We start from the raw sequence: 9,953 nt of genomic DNA on the forward strand, positions 1-9,953 counted from the left end.
TCTATTTAAAAATGTAAAAACCTAAATAAATGATATTGTGCCTACGACAATTGGTATTCCTAGGCGGTCACCCATCCAAGTACTAACCAATCCCGACGTTGCTTAACTTCCGAGATCGGGTGCATTCAACCTGGTATGGTCGTAGCCAGTATTGGTCAACATTTTTTGGTCTAATCTATTTAAAAATGTAAAAACTTAAATAAATCATATTTTGCCTACGACAATTGGTATTCCTAGGCGGTCACCCATCCAAGTACTAACCAATCCCGACGTTGCTTAACTTCCGAGATCGGACGAGATCGGGTGCATTCAACCTGGTATGGTCGTAGACAGTATTGGTCAACATTTATGGTCTAATCTATTTAAAAATGTAAAAACTTAAATAAATCATATTGTGCCTACGACAATTGGAATTCCTAGGCGGTCACCCATCCAAGTACTAACCAATCCCGACGTTGCTTAACTTCCGAGATCGGGTGCATTCAACCTGGTATGGTCGTAGCCAGTATTGGTCAACATTTTTTGGTCTAATCTATTTAAAAATGTAAAAACTTAAATAAATCATATTTTGCCTACGACAATTGGTATTCCTAGGCGGTCACCCATCCAAGTACTAACCAATCCCGACATTGCTTAACTTCCGAGATCGGACGAGATCGGGTGCATTCAACCTGGTATGGTCGTAGACAGTATTGGTCAACATTTTTTGGTCTAAAATCTTCAAAAATGTTAACATTTAAATATATTTTATAAATCATATTTTGCCTATGACAATTGGAATTCCTATGCGGTCACCCATCCAAGTACTAACCAATCCCGACGTTGCTTAACTTCCGAGATCGGACGAGATCGGGTGCATTCAACCTGGTATGGTCGTAGACAGTATTGGTCAACATTTTTTGGTCTAAAGTCTTCAAAAATGTTAACATTTAAATATATTTTATAAATCATATTTTGTCTATGACAATTGGAATTCCTATGCGGTCACCCATCCAAGTACTAACCAATCCCGACGTTGCTTAACTTCCGAGATCGGACGAGATCGGGTGCATTCAACCTGGTATGGTCGTAGACAGTATTTCTCAACATTTTACGTCTAATCTATTTAAAAAAGTAAAAACTTAAATAAATCATATTTTGCCTACGACAATTGGTATTCCTAGGCGGTCACCCATCCAAGTACTAACCAATCCCGACGTTGCTTAACTTCCGAGATCGGACCAGATCGGGTGCATTCAACCTGGTATGGTCGTAGACAGTATTGGTCAACATTTATGGTCTAATCTATTTAAAAATGTAAAAACTTAAATAAATCATATTGTGGCTACGACAATTGGTATTCCTAGGCGGTCACCCATCCAAGTACTAACCAATCCCGACGTTGCTTAACTTCCGAGATCGGACGAGATCAGGTGCATTCAACCTGGTATGGTCGTAGCCAGTATTGGTCAACATTTTTTGGTCTAATCTATTTAAAAATGTAAAAACTTAAATAAATCATATTTTGCCTACGACAATTGGTATTCCTAGGCGGTCACCCATCCAAGTACTAACCAATCCCGACGTTGCTTAACTTCCGAGATCGGACGAGATCGGGTGCATTCAATCTTGTATTTTCGTAGCCAGTATTGGTCAACATTTTTTGGTCTAATCTATTTAAAAATGTAAAAACTTAAATAAATCATATTTTGCCTACGACAATTGGTATTCCTAGGCGGTCACCCATCCAAGTACTAATCAATCCCGACGTTGCTCAACTTCCGAGATCGGACGAGATCGGGTGCATTCAACCTGGTATGGTCGTAGACAGTATTCGTCAACATTTATGGTCTAATCTATTTAAAAATGTAAAAACTTAAATAAATGATATTATGCCTACGACAATTGGTATTCCTAGGCGGTCACCCATCCAAGTACTAACCAATCCCGACGTTGCTTAACTTCCGAGATCGGACGAGATCGGGTGCATTCAATCTGGTATGTTCGTAGCCAGTATTGGTCAACATTTTTTGGTCTAATCTATTTAAAAATGTAAAAACTTAAATAAATCATATTTTGCCTATGACAATTGGTATTGCTAGGCGGTCACCCATCCAAGTACTAACCAATCCCGACGTTGCTTAACTTCCGAGATCGGACGAGATCGGGTGCATTCAACCTGGTATGGTCGTAGACAGTAGTGGTCAACATTTTTTGGTCTAAAATCTTCAAAAATGTTAACATTTAAATATATTTTATAAATAATATTTTGCCTATGACAATTGGAATTCCTATGCGGTCACCCATCCAAGTACTAACCAATCCCGACGTTGCTTAACTTCCGAGATCGGACGAGATCGGGTGCATTCAAACTGGTATGGTCGTAAGCAGTATTTCTCAACATTTTACGTCTAATCTATTTAAAAAAGTAAAAACTTAAATAAATCATATTTTGCCTACGACAATTGGTATTCCTAGGCGGTCACCCATCCAAGCACTAACCAATCCCGACGTTGCTTAACTTCCGAGATCGGACGAGATCGGGTGCATTCAACCTGGTATGGTCGTAGCCAGTATTGGTCAACATTTTTTGGTCTAATCTATTTAAAAATGTAAAAACTTAAATAAATCATATTTTGCCTAAGACAATTGGTATTCCTAGGCGGTCACCCATCCAAGTACTAATCAATCCCGACGTTGCTTAACTTCCGAGATCGAACGAGATCGGGTGCATTCAACCTGGTATGGTCGTAGCCAGTATTGGTCAACATTTTTTGGTCTAATCTATTTAAAAATGTAAAAACTTAAATAAATCATATTTTGTCTACGACAATTGGTATTCCTAGGCGGTCACCCATCCAAGTACTAACCAATCCCGACGTTGCTTAACTTCCGAGATCGGACGAGATCGGGTGCATTCAACCTCGTATGGTCGTAGCCAGTATTGGTCAACATTTTTTGGTCTAATCTATTTAAAAATGTAAAAACATAAATAAATCTTATTGTGCCTACGACAATTGGTATTGCTAGGCGGTCACCCATCCAAGTACTAAACAATCCCGACGTTGCTTAACTTTCGAGATCGGACGAGATCGGGTGCTTTCAACCTGGTATGGTCGTAGACCGTATTGGTCAACATTTTTTGGTCTACAATCTTTAAAAAAGTTAACATTTAAATATATTTAAAAAAATAAAAACTTAAATAAATCATATTTTGCCTACGACAATTGGTATTCCTAGGCGGTCACCCATCCAAGCACTAACCAATCCCGACGTTGCTTAACTTCCGAGAACGGACGAGATCGGGTGCATTCAATATGGTATGGTCGTAGGCAGTATTGCTCAACATTTTTTGGTCTAATCTATTTAAAAATGTAAAAATTAAATAAATCATATATTGCCTACGACAATTGGTATTCCTAGGCGGTCACATATCCAAGTACTAACCAATCCCGACGTTGCTTAACTTCCGAGATTGGACGAGATCGGTTGCATTCAACCTGGTATGGTCGTAGACAGTATTGATCAACATTTTTTGGTCTAATCTATTTAAAAATGTAAAAACTTAAATAAATGATATTATGCCTACGACAATTGGTATTCCTAGGCGGTCACCCATCCAAGTACTAACCAATCCCGACGTTGCTTAACTTCCGAGATCGGACGAGATCGGGTGCATTCAACCTGGTATGGTCGTAGTCAGTGTTGGTCAACATTTATGGTCTAATCTATTTAAAAATGTAAAAACTTAAATAAATGATATTGTGCCTACGACAATTGGTATTCCTAGGCGGTCACCCATCCAAGCACTAACCAATCCCGACATTGCTTAACTTCCGAGATCGGGTGCATTCAACCTGGTATGGTCGTAGACAGTATTGGTCAACATTTATGGTCTAATCTATTTAAAAATGTAAAAACTTAAATAAATGATATTGTGCCTACGACAATTGGTATTCCTAGGCGGTCACCCATCCAAGTACTAACCAATCCCGACGTTGCTTAACTTCCGAGATCGGACGAGATCGGGTGCATTCAACCTGGTATGGTCGTAGACAGTATTGGTCAACATTTATGGTCTAATCTATTTAAAAATGTAAAAACTTAAATAAATCATATTGTGCCTACGACAATTGGTATTCCTAGGCGGTCACCCATCCAAGTACTAACCAATCCCGACGTTGCTTAACTTCCGAGATCGGGTGCATTCAACCTGGTATGGTCGTAGCCAGTATTGGTCAACATTTTTTGGTCTAATCTATTTAAAAATGTAAAAACTTAAATAAATCATATTTTGCCTACGACAATTGGTATTCCTAGGCGGTCACCCATCCAAGTACTAACCAATCCCGACATTGCTTAACTTCCGAGATCGGACGAGATCGGGTGCATTCAACCTGGTATGGTCATAAGCAGTGTTTCTCAACATTTTACGTCTAATCTATTTAAAAAAGTAAAAACTTAAATAAATCATATTTTGCCTACGACAATTGGTATTCCTAGGCGGTCACCCATCCAAGTACTAACCAATCCCGACGTTGCTTAACTTCCGAGATCGGACGAGATCGGGTGCATTCAACCTGGTATGGTCGTAGACAGTATTGGTCAACATTTTTTGGTCTAAAATCTTCAAAAATGTTAACATTTAAATATATTTTATAAATCATATTTTGCCTATGACAATTGGAATTCCTATGCGGTCACCCATACAAGTACTAACCAATCCCGACGTTGCTTAACTTCCGAGATCGGACGAGATCGGGTGCATTCAACCTGGTATGGTCATAAGCAGTGTTTCTCAACATTTTACGTCTAATCTATTTAAAAAAGTAAAAACTTAAATAAATCATATTTTGCCTACGACAATTGGTATTCCTAGGCGGTCACCCATCCAAGTACTAACTAATCCCGACGTTGCTTAACTTCCGAGATCGGACGAGATCGGGTGCATTCAACCTGGTATGGTCGTAGACAGTATTGGTCAACATTTATGGTCTAATCTATTTAAAAATGTAAAAACTTAAATAAATCATATTGTGCCTACGACAATTGGTATTCCTAGGCGGTCACCCATCCAAGTACTAACCAATCCCGACGTTGCTTAACTTCCGAGATCGGACGAGATCGGGTGCATTCAACCTGGTATGGTCGTAGCCAGTATTGGTCAACATTTTTAGGTCTAATCTATTTAAAAATGAAAAACTTAAATAAATCATATTTTGGCTACGACAATTGGTATTCCAAGGCGGTCACCCATCCAAGTACTAACCAATCCGGACGTTGCTTAACTTCCGAGATCGGACGAGATCGGGTGCATTCAACCTGGTATGTTCGTAGCCAGTATTGGTCAACATTTTTTGGTCTAATCTATTTAAAAATGTAAAAACTTAAATAAATCATATTTTGCCTACGACAATTGGTGTTCCTAGGCGGTCACCCATCCAAGTACTAACCAATCCCGACGTTGCTTAACTTCCGAGATCGGACGAGATCGGGTGCATTCAACCTGGTATGGTCGTAGACAGTATTGGTCAACATTTATGGTCTAATCTATTTAAAAATGTAAAAACCTAAATAAATGATATTATGCCTACGACAATTGGTATTCCTAGGCGGTCACCCATCCAAGTACTAACCAATCCCGACGTTGCTTAACTTCCGAGATCGGACGAGATCGGGTGCATTCAACCTGGTATGGTCGTAGACAGTATTGGTCAACATTTATGGTCTAATCTATTTAAAAATGTAAAAACCTAAATAAATGATATTGTGCCTACGACAATTGGTATTCCTAGGCGGTCACCCATCCAAGTACTAACCAATCCCGACGTTGCTTAACTTCCGAGATCGGGTGCATTCAACCTGGTATGGTCGTAGCCAGTATTGGTCAACATTTTTTGGTCTAATCTATTTAAAAATGTAAAAACTTAAATAAATCATATTTTGCCTACGACAATTGGTATTCCTAGGCGGTCACCCATCCAAGTACTAACCAATCCCGACGTTGCTTAACTTCCGAGATCGGACGAGATCGGGTGCATTCAACCTGGTATGGTCGTAGACAGTATTGGTCAACATTTATGGTCTAATCTATTTAAAAATGTAAAAACTTAAATAAATCATATTGTGCCTACGACAATTGGAATTCCTAGGCGGTCACCCATCCAAGTACTAACCAATCCCGACGTTGCTTAACTTCCGAGATCGGGTGCATTCAACCTGGTATGGTCGTAGCCAGTATTGGTCAACATTTTTTGGTCTAATCTATTTAAAAATGTAAAAACTTAAATAAATCATATTTTGCCTACGACAATTGGTATTCCTAGGCGGTCACCCATCCAAGTACTAACCAATCCCGACATTGCTTAACTTCCGAGATCGGACGAGATCGGGTGCATTCAACCTGGTATGGTCGTAGACAGTATTGGTCAACATTTTTTGGTCTGAAATCTTCAAAAATGTTAACATTTAAATATATTTTATAAATCATATTTTGCCTATGACAATTGGAATTCCTATGCGGTCACCCATCCAAGTACTAACCAATCCCGACGTTGCTTAACTTCCGAGATCGGACGAGATCGGGTGCATTCAACCTGGTATGGTCGTAGACAGTATTGGTCAACATTTTTTGGTCTAAAGTCTTCAAAAATGTTAACATTTAAATATATTTTATAAATCATATTTTGTCTATGACAATTGGAATTCCTATGCGGTCACCCATCAAAGTACTAACCAATCCCGACGTTGCTTAACTTCCGAGATCGGACGAGATCGGGTGCATTCAACCTGGTATGGTCGTAGACAGTATTTCTCAACATTTTACGTCTAATCTATTTAAAAAAGTAAAAACTTAAATAAATCATATTTTGCCTACGACAATTGGTATTCCTAGGCGGTCACCCATCCAAGTACTAACCAATCCCGACGTTGCTTAACTTCCGAGATCGGACCAGATCGGGTGCATTCAACCTGGTATGGTCGTAGACAGTATTGGTCAACATTTATGGTCTAATCTATTTAAAAATGTAAAAACTTAAATAAATCATATTGTGGCTACGACAATTGGTATTCCTAGGCGGTCACCCATCCAAGTACTAACCAATCCCGACGTTGCTTAACTTCCGAGATCGGACGAGATCAGGTGCATTCAACCTGGTATGGTCGTAGCCAGTATTGGTCAACATTTTTTGGTCTAATCTATTTAAAAATGTAAAAACTTAAATAAATCATATTTTGCCTACGACAATTGGTATTCCTAGGCGGTCACCCATCCAAGTACTAACCAATCCCGACGTTGCTTAACTTCCGAGATCGGACGAGATCGGGTGCATTCAATCTTGTATTTTCGTAGCCAGTATTGGTCAACATTTTTTGGTCTAATCTATTTAAAAATGTAAAAACTTAAATAAATCATATTTTGCCTACGACAATTGGTATTCCTAGGCGGTCACCCATCCAAGTACTAACCAATCCCGACGTTGCTCAACTTCCGAGATCGGACGAGATCGGGTGCATTCAACCTGGTATGGTCGTAGACAGTATTCGTCAACATTTATGGTCTAATCTATTTAAAAATGTAAAAACTTAAATAAATGATATTATGCCTACGACAATTGGTATTCCTAGGCGGTCACCCATCCAAGTACTAACCAATCCCGACGTTGCTTAACTTCCGAGATCGGACGAGATCGGGTGCATTCAATCTGGTATGTTCGTAGCCAGTATTGGTCAACATTTTTTGGTCTAATCTATTTAAAAATGTAAAAACTTAAATAAATCATATTTTGCCTATGACAATTGGTATTGCTAGGCGGTCACCCATCCAAGTACTAACCAATCCCGACGTTGCTTAACTTCCGAGATCGGACGAGATCGGGTGCATTCAACCTGGTATGGTCGTAGACAGTAGTGGTCAACATTTTTTGGTCTAAAATCTTCAAAAATGTTAACATTTAAATATATTTTATAAATAATATTTTGCCTATGACAATTGGAATTCCTATGCGGTCACCCATCCAAGTACTAACCAATCCCGACGTTGCTTAACTTCCGAGATCGGACGAGATCGGGTGCATTCAAACTGGTATGGTCGTAAGCAGTATTTCTCAACATTTTACGTCTAATCTATTTAAAAAAGTAAAAACTTAAATAAATCATATTTTGCCTACGACAATTGGTATTCCTAGGCGGTCACCCATCCAAGCACTAACCAATCCCGACGTTGCTTAACTTCCGAGATCGGACGAGATCGGGTGCATTCAACCTGGTATGGTCGTAGCCAGTATTGGTCAACATTTTTTGGTCTAATCTATTTAAAAATGTAAAAACTTAAATAAATCATATTTTGCCTATGACAATTGGTATTCCTAGGCGGTCACCCATCCAAGTACTAATCAATCCCGACGTTGCTTAACTTCCGAGATCGAACGAGATCGGGTGCATTCAACCTGGTATGGTCGTAGCCAGTATTGGTCAACATTTTTTGGTCTAATCTATTTAAAAATGTAAAAACTTAAATAAATCATATTTTGTCTACGACAATTGGTATTCCTAGGCGGTCACCCATCCAAGTACTAACCAATCCCGACGTTGCTTAACTTCCGAGATCGGACGAGATCGGGTGCATTCAACCTCGTATGGTCGTAGCCAGTATTGGTCAACATTTTTTGGTCTAATCTATTTAAAAATGTAAAAACATAAATAAATCATATTGTGTCTACGACAATTGGTATTCCTAAGCGGTCACCCATCCAAGTACTAACCAATCCCGACGTTGCTTAACGTCCGAGATCGGACGAGATCGGGTGCATTCAACCTGGTATGGTCGTAGAAAGTATTGGTCAACATTTATGGTCTAATCTATTTAAAACTGTAAAAACTTAAATAAATCTTATTGTGCCTACGACAATTGGTATTGCTAGGCGGTCACCCATCCAAGTACTAAACAATCCCGACGTTGCTTAACTTCCGAGATCGGACGAGATCGGGTGCTTTCAACCTGGTATGGTCGTAGACCGTATTGGTCAACATTTTTTGGTCTACAATCTTTAAAAAAGTTAACATTTAAATATATTTAAAAAAATAAAAACTTAAATAAATCATATTTTGCCTACGACAATTGGTATTCCTAGGCGGTCACCCATCCAAGCACTAACCAATCCCGACGTTGCTTAACTTCCGAGAACGGACGAGATCGGGTGCATTCAATATGGTATGGTCGTAGGCAGTATTGCTCAACATTTTTTGGTCTAATCTATTTAAAAATGTAAAAATTAAATAAATCATATATTGCCTACGACAATTGGTATTCCTAGGCGGTCACATATCCAAGTACTAACCAATCCCGACGTTGCTTAACTTCCGAGATTGGACGAGATCGGTTGCATTCAACCTGGTATGGTCGTAGACAGTATTGATCAACATTTTTTGGTCTAATCTATTTAAAAATGTAAAAACTTAAATAAATGATATTATGCCTACGACAATTGGTATTCCTAGGCGGTCACCCATCCAAGTACTAACCAATCCCGACGTTGCTTAACTTCCGAGATCGGACGAGATCGGGTGCATTCAACCTGGTATGGTCGTAGTCAGTGTTGGTCAACATTTATGGTCTAATCTATTTAAAAATGTAAAAACTTAAATAAATGATATTGTGCCTACGACAATTGGTATTCCTAGGCGGTCACCCATCCAAGCACTAACCAATCCCGACATTGCTTAACTTCCGAGATCGGGTGCATTCAACCTGGTATGGTCGTAGACAGTATTGGTCAACATTTATGGTCTAATCTATTTAAAAATGTAAAAACTTAAATAAATGATATTGTGCCTACGACAATTGGTATTCCTAGGCGGTCACCCATCCAAGTACTAACCAATCCCGACGTTGCTTAACTTCCGAGATCGGACGAGATCGGGTGCATTCAACCTGGTATGGTCGTAGACAGTATTGGTCAACATTTATGGTC

The 9,953-nt window shown here is 39.1% G+C and overlaps 28 non-coding genes and 26 pseudogenes across 28 annotated transcripts; all 54 read right to left on the reverse strand.

Moving 5' to 3' along the window:
• Positions 1 to 38: 38 nt before the first annotated feature.
• Positions 39 to 147, reverse strand: LOC146154385 (5S ribosomal RNA; annotated as a pseudogene).
• A 65-nt stretch (positions 148 to 212) lies between these two features.
• Positions 213 to 331, reverse strand: LOC146154386 (5S ribosomal RNA). Its single transcript, XR_014495047.1, has one exon. It is a non-coding gene; the product is annotated as a 5S ribosomal RNA (ribosomal RNA).
• A 64-nt stretch (positions 332 to 395) lies between these two features.
• LOC146154387 (5S ribosomal RNA) lies at positions 396 to 504 on the reverse strand (annotated as a pseudogene).
• A 65-nt stretch (positions 505 to 569) lies between these two features.
• On the reverse strand, positions 570 to 688 carry LOC146154388 (5S ribosomal RNA). Its single transcript, XR_014496001.1, has one exon. It is a non-coding gene; the product is annotated as a 5S ribosomal RNA (ribosomal RNA).
• Positions 689 to 762: 74 nt separating this feature from the next.
• LOC146154389 (5S ribosomal RNA) lies at positions 763 to 881 on the reverse strand. The gene has a single exon (XR_014497716.1). It is a non-coding gene; the product is annotated as a 5S ribosomal RNA (ribosomal RNA).
• Positions 882 to 955: 74 nt separating this feature from the next.
• On the reverse strand, positions 956 to 1,074 carry LOC146154390 (5S ribosomal RNA). Its single transcript, XR_014497206.1, has one exon. It is a non-coding gene; the product is annotated as a 5S ribosomal RNA (ribosomal RNA).
• Positions 1,075 to 1,138: 64 nt separating this feature from the next.
• Positions 1,139 to 1,257, reverse strand: LOC146154391 (5S ribosomal RNA). Its single transcript, XR_014497410.1, has one exon. It is a non-coding gene; the product is annotated as a 5S ribosomal RNA (ribosomal RNA).
• A 64-nt stretch (positions 1,258 to 1,321) lies between these two features.
• LOC146154392 (5S ribosomal RNA) lies at positions 1,322 to 1,440 on the reverse strand. The gene has a single exon (XR_014495824.1). It is a non-coding gene; the product is annotated as a 5S ribosomal RNA (ribosomal RNA).
• Positions 1,441 to 1,505: 65 nt separating this feature from the next.
• On the reverse strand, positions 1,506 to 1,624 carry LOC146154393 (5S ribosomal RNA; annotated as a pseudogene).
• Positions 1,625 to 1,689: 65 nt separating this feature from the next.
• On the reverse strand, positions 1,690 to 1,808 carry LOC146154394 (5S ribosomal RNA). The gene has a single exon (XR_014498127.1). It is a non-coding gene; the product is annotated as a 5S ribosomal RNA (ribosomal RNA).
• Positions 1,809 to 1,872: 64 nt separating this feature from the next.
• LOC146154395 (5S ribosomal RNA) lies at positions 1,873 to 1,991 on the reverse strand (annotated as a pseudogene).
• A 65-nt stretch (positions 1,992 to 2,056) lies between these two features.
• LOC146154396 (5S ribosomal RNA) lies at positions 2,057 to 2,175 on the reverse strand (annotated as a pseudogene).
• Positions 2,176 to 2,249: 74 nt separating this feature from the next.
• On the reverse strand, positions 2,250 to 2,368 carry LOC146154397 (5S ribosomal RNA; annotated as a pseudogene).
• Positions 2,369 to 2,432: 64 nt separating this feature from the next.
• Positions 2,433 to 2,551, reverse strand: LOC146154398 (5S ribosomal RNA). Its single transcript, XR_014498346.1, has one exon. It is a non-coding gene; the product is annotated as a 5S ribosomal RNA (ribosomal RNA).
• Positions 2,552 to 2,616: 65 nt separating this feature from the next.
• Positions 2,617 to 2,735, reverse strand: LOC146154399 (5S ribosomal RNA; annotated as a pseudogene).
• Positions 2,736 to 2,800: 65 nt separating this feature from the next.
• On the reverse strand, positions 2,801 to 2,919 carry LOC146154400 (5S ribosomal RNA; annotated as a pseudogene).
• Positions 2,920 to 2,984: 65 nt separating this feature from the next.
• On the reverse strand, positions 2,985 to 3,103 carry LOC146154401 (5S ribosomal RNA; annotated as a pseudogene).
• A 91-nt stretch (positions 3,104 to 3,194) lies between these two features.
• LOC146154402 (5S ribosomal RNA) lies at positions 3,195 to 3,313 on the reverse strand (annotated as a pseudogene).
• A 64-nt stretch (positions 3,314 to 3,377) lies between these two features.
• LOC146154403 (5S ribosomal RNA) lies at positions 3,378 to 3,496 on the reverse strand (annotated as a pseudogene).
• A 65-nt stretch (positions 3,497 to 3,561) lies between these two features.
• Positions 3,562 to 3,680, reverse strand: LOC146154404 (5S ribosomal RNA). The gene has a single exon (XR_014495789.1). It is a non-coding gene; the product is annotated as a 5S ribosomal RNA (ribosomal RNA).
• A 64-nt stretch (positions 3,681 to 3,744) lies between these two features.
• Positions 3,745 to 3,853, reverse strand: LOC146154405 (5S ribosomal RNA; annotated as a pseudogene).
• A 64-nt stretch (positions 3,854 to 3,917) lies between these two features.
• Positions 3,918 to 4,036, reverse strand: LOC146154406 (5S ribosomal RNA). Its single transcript, XR_014495048.1, has one exon. It is a non-coding gene; the product is annotated as a 5S ribosomal RNA (ribosomal RNA).
• A 64-nt stretch (positions 4,037 to 4,100) lies between these two features.
• LOC146154407 (5S ribosomal RNA) lies at positions 4,101 to 4,209 on the reverse strand (annotated as a pseudogene).
• A 65-nt stretch (positions 4,210 to 4,274) lies between these two features.
• On the reverse strand, positions 4,275 to 4,393 carry LOC146154408 (5S ribosomal RNA). Its single transcript, XR_014496697.1, has one exon. It is a non-coding gene; the product is annotated as a 5S ribosomal RNA (ribosomal RNA).
• A 64-nt stretch (positions 4,394 to 4,457) lies between these two features.
• Positions 4,458 to 4,576, reverse strand: LOC146154409 (5S ribosomal RNA). Its single transcript, XR_014495049.1, has one exon. It is a non-coding gene; the product is annotated as a 5S ribosomal RNA (ribosomal RNA).
• A 74-nt stretch (positions 4,577 to 4,650) lies between these two features.
• LOC146154410 (5S ribosomal RNA) lies at positions 4,651 to 4,769 on the reverse strand. The gene has a single exon (XR_014497688.1). It is a non-coding gene; the product is annotated as a 5S ribosomal RNA (ribosomal RNA).
• Positions 4,770 to 4,833: 64 nt separating this feature from the next.
• On the reverse strand, positions 4,834 to 4,952 carry LOC146154411 (5S ribosomal RNA). Its single transcript, XR_014497063.1, has one exon. It is a non-coding gene; the product is annotated as a 5S ribosomal RNA (ribosomal RNA).
• A 64-nt stretch (positions 4,953 to 5,016) lies between these two features.
• LOC146154412 (5S ribosomal RNA) lies at positions 5,017 to 5,135 on the reverse strand. Its single transcript, XR_014496275.1, has one exon. It is a non-coding gene; the product is annotated as a 5S ribosomal RNA (ribosomal RNA).
• Positions 5,136 to 5,199: 64 nt separating this feature from the next.
• LOC146154413 (5S ribosomal RNA) lies at positions 5,200 to 5,318 on the reverse strand (annotated as a pseudogene).
• A 65-nt stretch (positions 5,319 to 5,383) lies between these two features.
• Positions 5,384 to 5,502, reverse strand: LOC146154414 (5S ribosomal RNA). Its single transcript, XR_014495438.1, has one exon. It is a non-coding gene; the product is annotated as a 5S ribosomal RNA (ribosomal RNA).
• Positions 5,503 to 5,566: 64 nt separating this feature from the next.
• Positions 5,567 to 5,685, reverse strand: LOC146154415 (5S ribosomal RNA). Its single transcript, XR_014495051.1, has one exon. It is a non-coding gene; the product is annotated as a 5S ribosomal RNA (ribosomal RNA).
• A 64-nt stretch (positions 5,686 to 5,749) lies between these two features.
• Positions 5,750 to 5,858, reverse strand: LOC146154416 (5S ribosomal RNA; annotated as a pseudogene).
• Positions 5,859 to 5,923: 65 nt separating this feature from the next.
• On the reverse strand, positions 5,924 to 6,042 carry LOC146154417 (5S ribosomal RNA). Its single transcript, XR_014495052.1, has one exon. It is a non-coding gene; the product is annotated as a 5S ribosomal RNA (ribosomal RNA).
• A 64-nt stretch (positions 6,043 to 6,106) lies between these two features.
• On the reverse strand, positions 6,107 to 6,215 carry LOC146154418 (5S ribosomal RNA; annotated as a pseudogene).
• A 65-nt stretch (positions 6,216 to 6,280) lies between these two features.
• Positions 6,281 to 6,399, reverse strand: LOC146154419 (5S ribosomal RNA). The gene has a single exon (XR_014496002.1). It is a non-coding gene; the product is annotated as a 5S ribosomal RNA (ribosomal RNA).
• Positions 6,400 to 6,473: 74 nt separating this feature from the next.
• LOC146154420 (5S ribosomal RNA) lies at positions 6,474 to 6,592 on the reverse strand. Its single transcript, XR_014497718.1, has one exon. It is a non-coding gene; the product is annotated as a 5S ribosomal RNA (ribosomal RNA).
• Positions 6,593 to 6,666: 74 nt separating this feature from the next.
• LOC146154421 (5S ribosomal RNA) lies at positions 6,667 to 6,785 on the reverse strand. Its single transcript, XR_014497329.1, has one exon. It is a non-coding gene; the product is annotated as a 5S ribosomal RNA (ribosomal RNA).
• Positions 6,786 to 6,849: 64 nt separating this feature from the next.
• LOC146154422 (5S ribosomal RNA) lies at positions 6,850 to 6,968 on the reverse strand. Its single transcript, XR_014497411.1, has one exon. It is a non-coding gene; the product is annotated as a 5S ribosomal RNA (ribosomal RNA).
• A 64-nt stretch (positions 6,969 to 7,032) lies between these two features.
• On the reverse strand, positions 7,033 to 7,151 carry LOC146154423 (5S ribosomal RNA). The gene has a single exon (XR_014495825.1). It is a non-coding gene; the product is annotated as a 5S ribosomal RNA (ribosomal RNA).
• A 65-nt stretch (positions 7,152 to 7,216) lies between these two features.
• On the reverse strand, positions 7,217 to 7,335 carry LOC146154424 (5S ribosomal RNA; annotated as a pseudogene).
• A 65-nt stretch (positions 7,336 to 7,400) lies between these two features.
• LOC146154425 (5S ribosomal RNA) lies at positions 7,401 to 7,519 on the reverse strand. Its single transcript, XR_014497284.1, has one exon. It is a non-coding gene; the product is annotated as a 5S ribosomal RNA (ribosomal RNA).
• Positions 7,520 to 7,583: 64 nt separating this feature from the next.
• LOC146154426 (5S ribosomal RNA) lies at positions 7,584 to 7,702 on the reverse strand (annotated as a pseudogene).
• A 65-nt stretch (positions 7,703 to 7,767) lies between these two features.
• LOC146154427 (5S ribosomal RNA) lies at positions 7,768 to 7,886 on the reverse strand (annotated as a pseudogene).
• A 74-nt stretch (positions 7,887 to 7,960) lies between these two features.
• Positions 7,961 to 8,079, reverse strand: LOC146154428 (5S ribosomal RNA; annotated as a pseudogene).
• Positions 8,080 to 8,143: 64 nt separating this feature from the next.
• Positions 8,144 to 8,262, reverse strand: LOC146154429 (5S ribosomal RNA). The gene has a single exon (XR_014498347.1). It is a non-coding gene; the product is annotated as a 5S ribosomal RNA (ribosomal RNA).
• Positions 8,263 to 8,327: 65 nt separating this feature from the next.
• On the reverse strand, positions 8,328 to 8,446 carry LOC146154430 (5S ribosomal RNA; annotated as a pseudogene).
• A 65-nt stretch (positions 8,447 to 8,511) lies between these two features.
• On the reverse strand, positions 8,512 to 8,630 carry LOC146154431 (5S ribosomal RNA; annotated as a pseudogene).
• Positions 8,631 to 8,695: 65 nt separating this feature from the next.
• Positions 8,696 to 8,814, reverse strand: LOC146154432 (5S ribosomal RNA). The gene has a single exon (XR_014497213.1). It is a non-coding gene; the product is annotated as a 5S ribosomal RNA (ribosomal RNA).
• A 64-nt stretch (positions 8,815 to 8,878) lies between these two features.
• LOC146154433 (5S ribosomal RNA) lies at positions 8,879 to 8,997 on the reverse strand (annotated as a pseudogene).
• A 91-nt stretch (positions 8,998 to 9,088) lies between these two features.
• Positions 9,089 to 9,207, reverse strand: LOC146154434 (5S ribosomal RNA; annotated as a pseudogene).
• A 64-nt stretch (positions 9,208 to 9,271) lies between these two features.
• Positions 9,272 to 9,390, reverse strand: LOC146154435 (5S ribosomal RNA; annotated as a pseudogene).
• Positions 9,391 to 9,455: 65 nt separating this feature from the next.
• On the reverse strand, positions 9,456 to 9,574 carry LOC146154436 (5S ribosomal RNA). The gene has a single exon (XR_014495790.1). It is a non-coding gene; the product is annotated as a 5S ribosomal RNA (ribosomal RNA).
• Positions 9,575 to 9,638: 64 nt separating this feature from the next.
• Positions 9,639 to 9,747, reverse strand: LOC146154437 (5S ribosomal RNA; annotated as a pseudogene).
• Positions 9,748 to 9,811: 64 nt separating this feature from the next.
• On the reverse strand, positions 9,812 to 9,930 carry LOC146154438 (5S ribosomal RNA). Its single transcript, XR_014495053.1, has one exon. It is a non-coding gene; the product is annotated as a 5S ribosomal RNA (ribosomal RNA).
• Between the last annotated feature and the right edge of the window lie 23 nt (positions 9,931 to 9,953).

This window comes from Ascidiella aspersa, chromosome 4 (assembly GCF_963924565.1).
Source record: "Ascidiella aspersa chromosome 4, kaAscAspe10.2, whole genome shotgun sequence".
NCBI lineage: Eukaryota > Metazoa > Chordata > Ascidiacea > Phlebobranchia > Ascidiidae > Ascidiella > Ascidiella aspersa.